Source organism: Borostomias antarcticus (assembly GCF_949987555.1).
Source record: "Borostomias antarcticus genome assembly, chromosome: 13".
Lineage (NCBI taxonomy): Eukaryota > Metazoa > Chordata > Actinopteri > Stomiiformes > Stomiidae > Borostomias > Borostomias antarcticus.
The window spans coordinates 15,234,156-15,249,231 of NC_140246.1; positions in this window are offsets into that span (position 1 = coordinate 15,234,156).

Consider the following 15,076-nt stretch of genomic DNA (forward strand, 5'->3'; position numbering starts at 1 on the left):
ATCCTTCCTCTGAAGCCCCTCTTGTATATGTAGTTTGCTGCTCTTGCACTTCAGAATTAGATTATATTCTTAGTCAAGTGGAAGGAGATGCACTGCTAAATGACTGTAATGTAATGATATGTTGGTATGTCAGCATGTGTCCCATTCTCTCTCTGTAAAAGAAGAACTGCAGTGTATTCTCTGAGAACTAGCTTTGCTGGAGCAAGCATGGTAGCTCAGGAGGTCAAGCGGCGGGCTGGGGATCGCGAGGTCCCGGGTTTGATCCCAACTTCCAGTGTACCAGTGTTCAGTGTCCTTGAGCAGGACACTGACCCCCAAAATCGCTCATGTGTGGCATAGTGGCGTAGTACATAGTAGGGGTGTGCCCGAATACAGATATGTTATTCTGAAAGGCACAGATAATGCCTTGGAAACATATTTTTTCTATACGACGTTACTCGTTATTATTCAGACAGAGAAAAACAAACAAACATGTGCGACAATACATCCACATTAGCCTATTGTTGATGTTGATGAGTGAATCAGGAGACGCCGCGCTAATCTCATGAGAAGAGAGGACACATTTTCACTCACCCATTGTCTCTTCACCCTCGAGGAGAAAGGCGTCGCTGGCTCTGCACACTCCCTGTTTGCATCCTACCTGACGGGCCGCTCATACCAGGTGACATGGAGAGGGTCGATGTCGGAACCGCGTAGTCTGACAACGGGGGTTCCACAAGGGTCTGTCCTGGGTCCTCTCCTGTTTTCTCTCTACACTACATCTCTGGGCTCTGTCATTCGCTCGCATGGCTTCTCCTATCACTGCTATGCCGATGACACCCAACTGGTCCTGTCATTTCCCCCTTCTGATACACAAGTGGAGACACGCATAGCTGGGTGCTTGGCTGACATCTTGGAGTGGATGACGACACATCACCTCAAGCTCAATCTGGACAAGACTGAGCTGCTGTTCCTCCCGGGGAAGGGCTGCCCGCACCGGGACCTGGCCATCACCATTGAAGACACAGTGGTGGCCCTGACTCAGACTGCAAGGAATCTGGGTGTGACCCTGGATGACCAACTGTCGTTTTCCACACATGTCACATCCGTCACACGTTCCTGCAGATTCATGCTCTACAACATCAGGAGGATTTGCCCTTTCCTCACTGACGAAACGGCGCAGGTACTCATCCAGGCCCTGGTCATCTCCCGCCTTGACTATTGCAACTCCCTCCTTGCTGGGGCGCCGGCGTCAGCCATTAAACCACTGGAACTTGTCCAGAAAGCTACTGCTCGCCTGGTGTTCAACCACCCCAAGTCCTCCCACACAACTTGCCTTCTCCGTTCCCTACACTGCCTCCCTGTAGCGGCTCGCATCCAGTTTAAAACTCTGGCGCTAGCCTACAGAGCAATGAAAGGAACAGCCCCCTCCTAACTCCAGGCCATGGTCAAACCGTACACCCCCTCCCGACCGCTACGATCTGCTACCTCGGAGCGACTGGTTGCCCCGTCACTCCGAGGCCCCTGCAGTCCATCGATACGGTCACGGCTCTTCTCTGTCCTGGCCCCACAGTGGTGGAATGAACTGCCCACTGATGTCAGGACAGCAGAGTCGCTGCCCATCTTTCGTCGCAGGCTCAAATTTCATCTCTTCAAGAAGTACTACAACAATCCTCCCTCCTAAGCACTTATTGTATTGTATTGTATTGTATTGCACTGTATTTTAGATTGCTATTCTTGCACTTTGCCTTCAGCACTAGATTATGCTCTTAGTCACTTGTTTTAGAAAGAAGATGCACTTCTGAGTTCTGGCAAGTAGTAGTACATTGGCTTTTCCTATGTTAAATGCAATTATTGTTAGTCGCTTTGGATAAAAGCGTCTGCTAAATGACTGTAATGTAATGTAATGTAAAAATATGAATACAGATGTTGATTGAACAGATACAGATAACGATGTCTCTGTGCATCCCTAGTACATAGTACTGTCGCCTCACAGCAAGGAGGTCTCTGGGCCTTTCTTTGCAGAGTTTGCATGTTCTCTCCGTGTTCGCAAGGGTTTTCTTCCAAAGAACCCATTTCGGAAGAAAAAACAAAACATGCAGAAGAACAGATTGCTAACGCTGTCCGTCCCTGGTGAAGACGGACAGGAGGTGCGGCCCATGCATGCGCGGAAGGAGGACGGGAGGGGATAAGAGCAGAGAACATTTCATTGGCGGCTGCCTACTGCGTGTGTATGTTCAAGTCACCTATGTCATGCATGTGTTGGAGTGTCAATCCGTATGACAAATAAAGCCTTCTTCTTCTTCTTCTTCTTCTTCTATACTGTACTTCAAATGAAGTTAGTAGATATGTTTTCTTGCCTGCTGCCTCTATAATTACCATTACTAATTATAAAATGTAATCAAACAGGTAGTCAGCGAAACAGTTTTGTAATCTGGTACTGCTATGGTTTAATGTTACAATACAAGCATACTTTACAGGGGCTTATGTCCACATTTAAGCCTCTGTTTGCTTTAGAATTTAGTCAGCAACAGTCTAACAACGCATTTTAGCTCATGTGCTTAGCCCCCTTCCGAATACTGCAGCACTTAGCTTGCATAGCTACTGCAAGGGCTAATTCTATGCACCGTACATAGAACATATGGACATTGGAGAATATCAATACAAAAATTGTAATATTACCACGGGATGGCCGTTTAGATGTTCACAACAGTGTTGCGGCGCTAATTAGGGCTCAGGCGTTGAGACGGCCGGTTTCTGGGCCACGGGCCGACATTGTTTCTGCATACGCAGCACTCCACCTCACAGCTGGCTCCTCTCCTCCCTGTTCTCCTTCTACCTCTCTACGTCTCCATCTTCCTCTCCTCTCCTTCCCGTTCTTCTTCTACCTCTTCTCCATCTTCCTCTCCTTCCTGTTCACCTTCTACCTCTACATCTCCATCTTCCTCTCCTTCCCGTTCTCCTTCTACCTCTTCTCCATCTTCCTCTCCTCTCCTTCCTGTTCACCTTCTACCTCTCTACATCTCCATATTCCTCTCCTCTCCTTCCCGTTCTCCTTCTACCTCTTCTCCATCTTCCTCTCCTCTCCTTCCTGTTCACCTTCTACCTCTCTACGTCTCCATCTTCCTCTCCTCTCCTTCCTGTTCACCTTCTACCTCTTCTCCATCTTCCTCTCCTTCCTGTTCACCTTCTACCTCTCTACGTCTCCATCTTCCTCTCCTCTCCTTCCTGTTCACCTTCTACCTCTCTACATCTCCATCTTCCTCCACGCTTCAACTGCTCTCACACTGCTTATCTCTCCTGCACTAATTCTCTTTCTCCAGAACAACCCTTTCCCTCCGTCTCTCTTTCTCAATTCAATTCTCTCTCCCTTTCCTCCTTCCTTCCCTCCCTCCCTCCCTCCCTCCCTCCCTCCCTCTCTCTCCTCTCTCAATCCTGTCTGTATAATTATGTTTGCCTATCAAGGAGCAGAGGAGATAAGAGACCAGAGATACACCACCAAGCATACATACCTATCTGGGTCATTACAGTACTGATCATTAAGAGATGTGGGGGGGTTATGGAGAGAGGACGTTTCTCTTAGATTCTCACTCCTCGGTCGTCCCACTGTATAGAGAGAAGTGATGCCTCTCAGTCCAACGCCCTGTTTCTTCACAAGCTCACTCTCACCTTGAGGATAAGGAGGGAATGGGACAGAGACAGAGAAAGAGAGAGAGAGAGAGAGAAAGAGAGAGAGAGAAGAGAGAACAACAGGGAAAAAAGGAGGGGATAAAGAGTCACAGAAACTATTTTTGAGAAAATTAACGAGAGAAGCAGGAGAGAGAGAGCTCAAATCTAGGCTAAAAGAATAAGCATGAAATTGCATGAGTATGTAACTGCTCTGCAAGGTTAAAGCATGAATTGTAAATGTATGAGATTATTGTAATGCATTGTGGTTGAGAGAGTGCTTGGGAGAAGCTGTGTGCATTTGTGTGTGTGTGTGTGTGTGTGTGTGTATGTGTGCGTGCGTGTGTGTGTGTGTGCGTGTGTTTCATGCATAATGGATTGATTGTTATGTATACGAGCTCATATAATAATTTCAGTAGCCTAGTACACGGCCTTGTGATGTCATGAAGAGATGCTCTCTCTCCGCTCCACAATTAAATGACTAAGGAGCTATACTGTGTTAGCTGGTGGTGTGTGTGTGCGTGTGTGTGTGTGCATAACTTAGTTTTTTCCAAGGATAAGCTTTCCAGGTGCAAGATACTCTACATCAGTACATCAGTACAAGTACTCTCAGTACATGTTCATGAATCTGGATGACTATGCGACAGGCAGAGTGACAGCTTTGTTTAATTAGCATTTAAATGCATCTCCTATAACTGATGAATGCGTTCCTCTCTGCGTGGCCGTGAACTCCAAAACAAACAAAATCAAAATCAATATGTTCTGGTGTTCTGTATTAATCTCTGGACACCCCACAGAGCTGGAGCCAACTTCTCTTTATGAATAAGAAACTCACTGCTGAGCACACGGATTCACATTTAGAGGTCACACACGCACGCGCACGTACGCACGCACGCACACACACACAAACACACACACATTTACACATTTTGTAAAATGCACTTGAACTTGAAAGGTAAGCATATGGACACACACACACACACACACACACACACACACACACACACACACACACACACAGGGTCACACACACAAAAAACCCTTAATCCAACTTCACTCTTTACATGAGCTAAGCATTTACTGTCTTGATTTACACAGGGGTCACACACATTCACGTACATACACACACACACACACACACACACACACACACACACACATACATACATACATACATACATACATGGGTCAGTGACAAATAAGGGTGGGAAAGATGTAAATTTCTTTTGGAGGAAATACTGTTTTAAAAGAATGCATCAGGTGTGTTAATATGTGGATTTTGTATTTATGTTGGTTTTATGTCATTTGAAATTACATTTGCATTTTTTCTTTCTCAAAAAGTAAGACCAAATGCGCCTGAAAATGTCAAGTGGTGTTACCAGAGAAAAGTGGTAAATATTCAATATTTTATCAACCTAGAGTGTATGTAGGTGTACTCATAATAATAATCAATTGCAACATGTTACCTAAGAATAGATTTTATCAAGGTGATCTAAAATGTTAATATTTCACCAGTTTTGCAACATCAAGCAGGTCATATGGTACAGTATGCTGAAAACACCTTGGTTTTTGTTAGAATCTATGGAAATGTATGTCAAAAAGGCTAAAAACATGTTGTTACACTACAGTTTAATATAATGCTTAGATAGGAATAGGAATATAATTAATATTCCTGTATAATTTCATATTTTCATGAACAAACACTGGTTACACCATTTTACATAACCCAGTGTCAATTGGTGTAGCCATCCACATTTACCACATTTATTATATTGTATTAATGATGAAATGGCAGACAAGTATCTGACTTATTAGGCAGGGCATCTCTGAGTATCAACACAACATAGAATGTCTGGCCAAATAACATGTAGGCTATGATGTAAATGACAATTCCCCTTTTCTCGAAAGAATACTTGGAAAATAATTAAAACTGACTAATAAACTAAACATTTCTTCTTAAGATGGCTAGTTGTCCTTGTGCTGCATCATAAAATATTGGTCCTTGCCTAAAATAGCATCAAACAGAAAGACTTATAATAGGAATTATATTTGAGTCAAATAGTGTAACTGGTTACACCATTTGACATTAACATTAAAAATCAGATTTGTCAGGCATTTACAGTACATGGACACCCATGAAAGCTAGCTAGTTGACCTAGCTACTTTCAAACATACTTTTTAAAGTAAATACTTGTTTTTATGATAAAGATCAATGATCAATGTGTTTTACTGGTTACACCATTTTCCACTGGTTACACCATTTGACATGTAAACCTAATCATACCTGACCATACCCTAAAATGTCAAATTATCTCAATATTTCTAAGAGAGTTACTAACCTTGACATGCAACCATGAAGAGCAGAGAGGGGTCCTTCTCTGTGATACATTTCCCACCAAAATTGTCATCTTGTAAAAAAAAAACAACTCCTTATGGTGGTTACACCATCTAGACAGTTGGCCTGACTGACATGATTCCCCGGATTATTTATAATATCCAGAACAATATAGTTCCACTTCTTTTATTAACTTTAAAATAGTTCTTATGTAAGATTATGCCAAATTAGTTTATATGTTTGTTTTTTTGACTTCCAGCTCTTTTGAGCAATTTGAATTTTTCTGTACTCAGTTTTTATGGTTACACCACTTAGACATTTTTACCATTTTTACTCAATAATTCTCTCGAAATGAATTAAAACTACAACTTTTTAAGGCAGGTTGTCAGAAAAGAATGTATGCAAGTAATCTTTAAGTTTATTTTCAATTTTTAACCTAAAAAATGTAAACTTAACCAAAGGGACACAAAAAAACAAGCGTCACGTCTTTGACCCACATACATACATACTTACATACATACATACATACATACGTGCATACATACATATATGCATACAGACAGATATACATACAGACAAATATACATACATATTGTACATACATACATACTTACATACATACATACATACATACATACATATGTGCATACGTACGTACGTACATACCTACATGCATACATACATACAGACATACATACTGTACATATATATATACATACATACATACATACATATAATATAGTATGTATATTATACATAACGTAGAACAGAGAGATAGGAGCCCACTGGGGGTCTACTGAATGTGAATTTAAAAACAAGAGATCAGTCACTTCTAGTGAAAATTATCATTTCACACACATGCTTTGAACTGGGGCTGGTGGAAATCGTTAAGTCTGTAGGCAGTGAGCCAATATACCATGAAGCCAATCATGTGGGAACTGTTTACTGCAGCACTTGTTAGCAGTACATTAAGTCCTTTCAAAATGACTGCCGTGGACAAGGCAGTGTGACATCCAGCCAATCCTATTATTAAAGGGACAGATGCATCATGGGTAAGGGGTTGTGACTAGAAGGGATACAGCTATGGCCGTAGAAGACTAGTTCCCATAAACGCAGAGGCCATTTAGGGTTAAGTTTAGGGTTAAATTAAGGTTAGGGTTAAGGTTAGGGTTAGGTTTAGGGTTGGGTTAATGTTAGGGTTAGGTTTAGGGTTGTGGTTCTCTGCATTTACAGGAACCAGCCCTCGAAACAGGCCCTAGCTGTAGCCCATCTAGCCATAACCTGTTATGATAGGGTGTGGGACTGGGCATGCAAGCAAGCAAACATTTAAACACCGGTCACAGCTGCAAGGCCAACCGGCCATAATTGTAGTCAAGCTGTTATCGAACCGGCCAAAGCTTCCCCGGCGTGCGCTGACCACGGCTAACCGACAATCAGGACGTCTCTGCTCTCCCGCTGGCGGTCAGCTGTGGACTCCGACGACCACAACAGCAGCGGTTGGCGGACCCCGCCACCCGGGACTTAGGCGATTTATCTTCAACGGTGTGAAAACAAACTACACAATTAGGAGGAGGGCTTTTGTGGTTTAAGGCCACAGTCACGGGGGACCGGTGAGACGAGCATGAACGGAAGTCAGGAAATGCTGATCATAACAGCGCCCGCCGAGGGCTGTATCCACCCCTTTAGCGTAGCAGGAAGATCACCGGCAGACCCGTAGAAACAGACGCAGCTCACCGCGTGCGTACGGGAAGGGACCGGTCCCGCCACGCAGTGACCGCGGACGGGGATCGTAATCGAGCCGCCGTGGAAACGAACGCGCGGCTGACGCACGCGTGAGCGACGGCGATGGCGGGACGGGGGAACGGATGCCCGCTTTGGCCCGTCGTCATGGGAACAGGGTAGGGGGATTTCTGAGGCTGAAAACCCAACCCCCCCCCCCACACACACACACTCCCCCCTCGCCCCCCACTTCTCATCAAATCGCCATGGCAAGTGGGGCCACAAACAGACGGACAGGTTCCCATTATCCCCCCTTGGATGTCACCATGATCACCGCTGGAAGCTCTGCTGACAGACTCTCACTTGATTTTCACCTCCTCAAAGTCTACTGTCTAGAGTATAATTACCCCCCCACCCCGAACACTGCCTTTTCTTCCCTCCAAACTGACACCGTTGCAAATCAAAAGTGGTTCCCGAGCCGAGCTGGGAGGAATCATACCTCATTCCTCTCGCACTCCTGATCTGCCACACGGACGCATTAGCAGCGGGACCAGCCGAGGGGTTTGTCAGCTAGCAGGGGAGAAGATGTCATCCTGCCAATAAGATAGCATTAACCATGGGACAAATTATCTTCTGGGCCCCCACAACACTCTCTCTCTCTCGCTCTCTCTCGCTCTGTCCTGTTCTCTCCTGCTCTCTCTCGCTCTCTCTCGCTCTGTCCTGCTCTCTCCTGCTCTCTCTCGCTCTCTCCTGCTCTCTCTTGCTCTCGCCCTCTCTTCCTCTTCCCTCCTGGCACTCTGAGCAGCATGCTTTCATGCTTTCAAACTGATTAGCAGTGCTGTTGCGTCCTGCAGGGGTGTACGGTGCGGTGCACATCTCAAGGGTCTAGCTAGACCTCTCGCCTCTCGAGTCGCTTCTTCATTGTTCCAGTGACTTACAGTAACACACGTATCTCTAGTTGAGACATAGCCAGCAGCAGAGTTCTGGTCATGAGCTTTACATTTTTCGTCCTACCGAAGGTGTTTAAGTGTGTGTGTGTGTGTGTGTGTGTGTGTGTGTGTGTGTGTTTGAGTCAATATTACTAGCCGTACATAACACACCACGCCACAAATCCCTCCATACCATTTGATGATAAAGTTCTGTACATATCCCTGCAGAGGTTCCTCTGTGCACTGTGCATCGGTGTAACCCCCCCACCCCCTACCCCCATGCCCCCACCCCCCCGTGTGTGTGTGCAGCATGGAGGTATTGGTGTGCAGCCTGTGTATTGCACATATGTCCCATAAGGCCTTGCTACTGGCTCCTGCGCTATAATACATCCATGGCTATAACACACCACACCTATCCATCCACTATCCACACCACCCAGTACCCACACCCCCACGCCCACCTCCATCCCAGGGACGACACTACAGCTTGACTCCCTTCACACTATGACAGAGGCCCCGGCGTTGAGATGTCAGCGCACCACAGGGGGCGAGAGCGGAAGAGACCACACAGGAGAGCCGTGGACCGGGCTGAGCATGGCCCCCCTGCCCCCCGAGAGCGCAGGTGGACAGGTGGAGGCTAATGCTACAGTACACCAGCGCTTCGATACCCTCACACACACACACACATGTAGACACGCACACACGTACACACACGCACACACGTACACACCCGTACGCGCACACGTACACACCCGTACACACACACGCACACACACACACACGCACCCATGCACGCACACACACAAACACACACACACAGGCGCACATACACACGCACGCACACGTACAGACACACACAAACACCCACGCACACACACACACACATACTGTACACAAGCACATCCTCACACTGATACACAAGTGTATATTCGTACTGCACTTAACCCACACTTAAAACAAACACAGGCACGCTTGTGTGCACAAACCTCTGGTGCTTTAGAGGCCTGCCAACAACAACAACAACAACAACAACAACAACAACAACAAAGGTCTCTCAAAGTTAGCACCATATGCTAAAAGCAGCATGGCGTGTACACGGCTCACTTCATTAGTGCTGCAAAGTTTACCTTCGTAAGTTAAAAACTGGGTTATTTTCATTCCAACAGTACGAGTTTGCAAAGCCGGTCTCTCTGAGGGAGTCAGACGTTCCACCAAGAGCAGTGATTCTCCTCACAACACAGCATTATATCCACTGTGGGTTCAACCCATACATGCATATGCTAAACTCCACTAACTCATATGAGAGGGTTACCAGAGAGTATAGGCCAGTTCTACAGGTCAACAGCTGACGTGTAGAGTATGTGAAGACCCAGGCCATGGTTTATGGCCTTGGGAAAGGTCATAGCTGTTAGGACATACAAGGGAGTCAACTCTCTTCCTTACCAACACTGGCTAAGCAGAGTTTACCAGAGATGAGGAAGAGCGTTCATGTTGAAATGTTCTCCCAAATCCACATCCACATCAGTTCTGGTTACACTGGTGTCATACATAAAGCAATAAAGATAGATCTGAATTGTTCTATTACAGGGCATGCCTAAGCGATAGTAATGTAGCCTATAGTGTGGGCTGTGCGTAAATGTTTAACTAGCATAGATGCTAGGCTGCTATCTGCAGACATAGATATTCAATCAATTAATTCCTCCCCTCCGGACCCCCGACTAAGGGCGACCTAACTGCAAACTAACCATTCCTGTGGCCGCGACCACATCTAAAAACATCACTCAGCTATACTGTAAATACATCCTGAAGATTCAAATGAACACTTTGTCTTTGGTTCAACAACCGTGCTCAATTTTCAGGTGTGATGACCTCGCTGACCGTGAGCTAAACTAGTATTTCTCTCCCTCATTCTCTCTTCCCATCAGGGATATGGGCGAGCAAGCACACACACACACACACACACACACACACACACACTGTATACACACACACACAGTCTCCTGGAGGAGATTGCCCCTTTGTGGCTCCTTCTTTTTTCTAATCCTGGCAATTAGCGGGAATTAATTACCAAAAAGGAGAGAGGAGGTGTGAGTCCGAGGGGCTTGGAGATGAGACTTCTGCTTGGTAAGCATCCAGCCTCCCTCTCTCAAGGTCCTGGAGGTCCGCTGCCCTCTGGCTCCAATTCTCCAGCTAGCGGGGGAGGTCTCTGGAAAGACCTATTCAGAGAAAGGCCTCTTTGATACGAGTCTAATCCTACGTTCTCTCTCTCTCTGTCCTTCTCTCCCTTTTCTCTCCCTCTAACTTCATCCCTCTAACCTCATCCTTCTAACCTTATCCCTCTAGCCAGGCTGCAGAGAAACATTTTGAGATGGACCTTTGCGCCCCCCGGTCTGTAAGATTCAAACATACATTCACATTATGCTTTTGCACACATGTGCTTTTGTGCGTGTGCCCCCGGAACATGGAGGTCATGAGCAGGTCTTGTCATGTCATTATTCGGTGCTATGTGGGTTGATAAAGAGAAAAAAAATGCAATGTCATCCTGAGCCTTCTTATGGCTCTCTGTGTATGGTGGGGGAGTGTGTGTGTGTGTGTGTGTGTGTGTGTGTGTGTGTGTGTGTGTGTGTGTGTGTGTGTGTGTGTGTGTGTGTGTGTTGGTTTTAATGTGTGTGCGAGAAGATACATGTGTGGGTGTCTGTGCGTGTCTGCAACAGACACAGCAGGGTAATTTATAGAAACTGCAATTCAAGAGAGAGAGAGAGAGAGAGAGAGAGAGAGAGGGGAAAAAAAAACAACAACAGTATTTCTTAATGGCTACTACTGCCCCCTTGTGGCTGTTTGTAATATGCTCAGTGACTGAGCTCCATTAAAGGAACTCACAGTAGTCCGGAGGGATTTCTTCAGATTGCACCACCTCTGTTTACCCAACACGGTGCTTTGATATTGTGCTTATTTAAATTCCAAGGACACCAAGCAGCCAATGTAGGCATCACTTCATTCACGATAAAAAAAGGGCTTACATATTTATATGTAAAGAAAAGATATGATGCAAACACAACAGCCGGCAGGACTATGCTATTTGTTAATATACTTGGGAAGATTTGTGAATGTTTTGCATAATATTTTTGTTCTAATATTCTATTACTGTGTCAGTCTTGGAATGGCGCCAATGTTAATTGTGTGCTAGCGAGTGTTATTTGCGGTAGGTAGTGATTTGTTTCCTGCACACTTGTTGAATATTGAAATCATGATGAAAGATGAATTACCAGAAATAAGTGATTGGTGATCAAAAGTAATTCATCAAAATAAAAGTGATAAAATTGCTAGGACCAAGGTTTGGTGTATTTGTCATTGTCCTTCTTGCACAGCAAGTAGATTATCTCCAAAGCAAATGGAAGAGTCTCCTTTGAGAATGAAGCTTCCTCTCTCCCCTGAAAGAGGGGAAGCAGACAAGGAGAGGAAGCCACTTGAACTATTGAGATGCACCCCAACATGCAATCTCCTGTCTCTAGAATTTGAGAATTGGAAGCATGTGTAGTTCTGCTTTTCAACCAGTAGATGGCACCAGTTAAAAAGTTAAAAAAGCAGCATGTTCCTACCTTACTGTCCGTTCTGAATTATCGTTTGCTATACGCCTGCTCAGTCTCAGACGCACACACACACACACGCATGCACGCTCACTTCTGATCAGCTCTCCCATGATGGTTTACTTTCTTGTGTTCCCTTATAAGGTCTTTTTTTGACACTCACCCTCCCAATTCCAGTTCCCAGTGCTTCTGTACTTCTGTCTTTTCATTTCTCCCTTGTTTCATTTCATTCCAAACCCTTAATTTGTACTTGTGAAGCGCTGTTTCCTTCAGTGTTCTCTATTTCTCTCTCTCTCTCTCTCCCTCTCTCTCTCTCTCTCTCTCTCTCTCTCTCTCTTTCACGCACACACAGACACACACACACTTTTTTCTTTCTACTACAGGTGAAAAAGTAATCTGCATCTGTGTGTGTGATCCTCGGTGTCACCGCTCCTTGCACATCTGTGTGTGTGTGTGTGTGTGTGTATCAACAGCTGTAAGACGATTCATAAATAACCATTACAGCCATTAAGGCCCTCTCCATTTACAGATATGCCAGGCAGCCTGGTAAAAACATGTACCATGAATCAATAAAACATTGAGGGGAAAAGTAGAGAGAGATTAGGTATTGACTGAGATAATCAATAAAAGATAGCATTCAGCCAATTGGTGATTTCCTTTATGAGTAGTTACATGGTCTGTGTGTGTGTGTGTGTGTGTGTGTGTGTGTGTGTGTGTGTGTGTGCGCGCGCGCGCGTGTGCTCAAATGTGTGTGCTCAAGTGTTTGCTCACGATTGCTAATGTGGTGCACATGCATTCTTCACTGCATCGCCGTCTTTTCTGTCAAAAGTTCAACTGCTTTCAACTGCTGAAATGACAAGCAACACTTGTAAGAATAGTGGATAGATATGGTTGTCCTCTGTGTAATCTCCTGATAAAAGAGCTTGATTTGGAGAAGAAGAAAAAAACAGGCCAGGTCCAGCCTGGCTTATGTGCGTGGCTGGCTTGTTTCTGTGCAGGACTGGTAGGACAGAAGCTAGTCATGCCACTGAAATAGCTGTGAATTGAAATTACATGAAATAATGTCTGATAAATTAAGACAGGTCTTGTCGCCTGGACACATCAGTTCCAATGCTTCCAATGCTAATCCAGCACAATAAGAGCGGGATAGCCAGTTAGCTCATGAGCTCACAACAACTAGCAGCAGCTTCCATAACATTGATGGTAGCAGTCATTGGCTAAAGCAGTTACACTGATGATTACATAAAATCATCCCCACCGGGTTTTGAACCCCAGTCTCCCGGGTGGGAGTCCAATGCTCTGACCACTACTCTACTTGTGCAGTGGAGATTGATGGGTGGGTTTGGGGTCCTTATTCCAGTCCCTAGTGTGGGTTGGGGTACTTCTCTCCTTCTTGATTTTAGTGTGCTGGGACTCCTGCCTCTTGTGGTGCCAACAGAGAAATGCAGGCCAATATTGTCCGGAGTAACGGAGGGAGGGAGGGAGGGAGGGAGGGAGGGAGGGAGGGAGGGAGGGAGGGAGGGAGGGAGGGAGTGATAACCGGACAAACGCTATACTAGGTGCGCTGGCTCACAGCCATGCACAAAAAAAAGCCTGAATCCATTATGGCAAACAAGACCCCTAATAAACCTTTGTGTCACGGGCCTTAAGTGCTTTGGTGGGGTTAGTTGTTTTTCTGTGATTGTGTGTGTGTGTGTGTGTGTGTGTGTGTGTGTGTGTGTGTGTGTGTGTGTGTGTGTGTGTGTGTGTGTGTGTGTGTGTGTGTGTGTGTGGAATGCTGTAGGGAGTCTTTCCTCCTCTGGCTGTTTGAGCAGTTAAGCACAAGCTACATGAGCTCTGATTGGCCAGCCTGCTGTGCTCAGTGTCTCACCACAGCTTCTCATTACCTGAAGGCGACCAGCCGGTTCAGAGAAACAGGACGCTACACTCCCGCTTAGATTTACTCACATTCAACACAAGTCTGTCTTCCAAAAGGAGAAATAGAGTAACTGATACTCTTATATAAAGAGTTTTTGTATATAATCATTGCTGACAAAAACTAAAATATGTTTATGTAACATTTTGAATTGCATTAATAATCGTATGACTTTTGCTAAGATAACTATAATATCCTTGAAGATGAAATCAGTTTTTATTATGAAGATTTTAAGGGATGAAAGTCAATGGATCAAATATTCTTCAGATCGATCAATAGTGTTTTGGAACACTTCCTATACAAATAAAAAAGACTTGTGGGACACAGAACGCCATGTGGTTTCTTTATGAACATACAGGAGCCAGTGTTGCGTTCTCCTAGTGGCCAGGGGCGGCCAGCCCACTGCCTGATTACAATGATGCATTCTAAAATTATCACTAGTAATGAAACAATGTGCTGAATGATGAACAGTGTCGGGCTGTTTCAAGGTGGTAGAGGCAGCGTGCATATTAATAATGTAGCCATAGTCAATTACTGACAGGAAGTAGACTGTGTTAAAAGCTTCTTGTCATCACGGGAAAACCATGATTTATTTATGTCCATTTTCACCCTTAACTTTTTACTTGGCTCATTAACATGCATTTTAAAGGACAGCTTTTCATCAATAAAAATCCCAAGATACTTGTAAAAGGGTACTCTCTCAATTAAAGTGTGGACATGTGGAAATGTCCTGCAGGATTCTAGGTCACAACCCTTCACAATTATCTTGCAGGAAATGTCCTCCAGGAATCAGGTCACTTATTGTGTACTCTTTTCAGGATTGCTGCATATAATTCTACAGGATTTCTTGTAGAATAATAAGTTCACTTGTTAGGATGATTATAGTCTATTTATACTTGTAATGTAATATACAGTAATGTAAGGGAAATTCCAGCAGAACATTTTG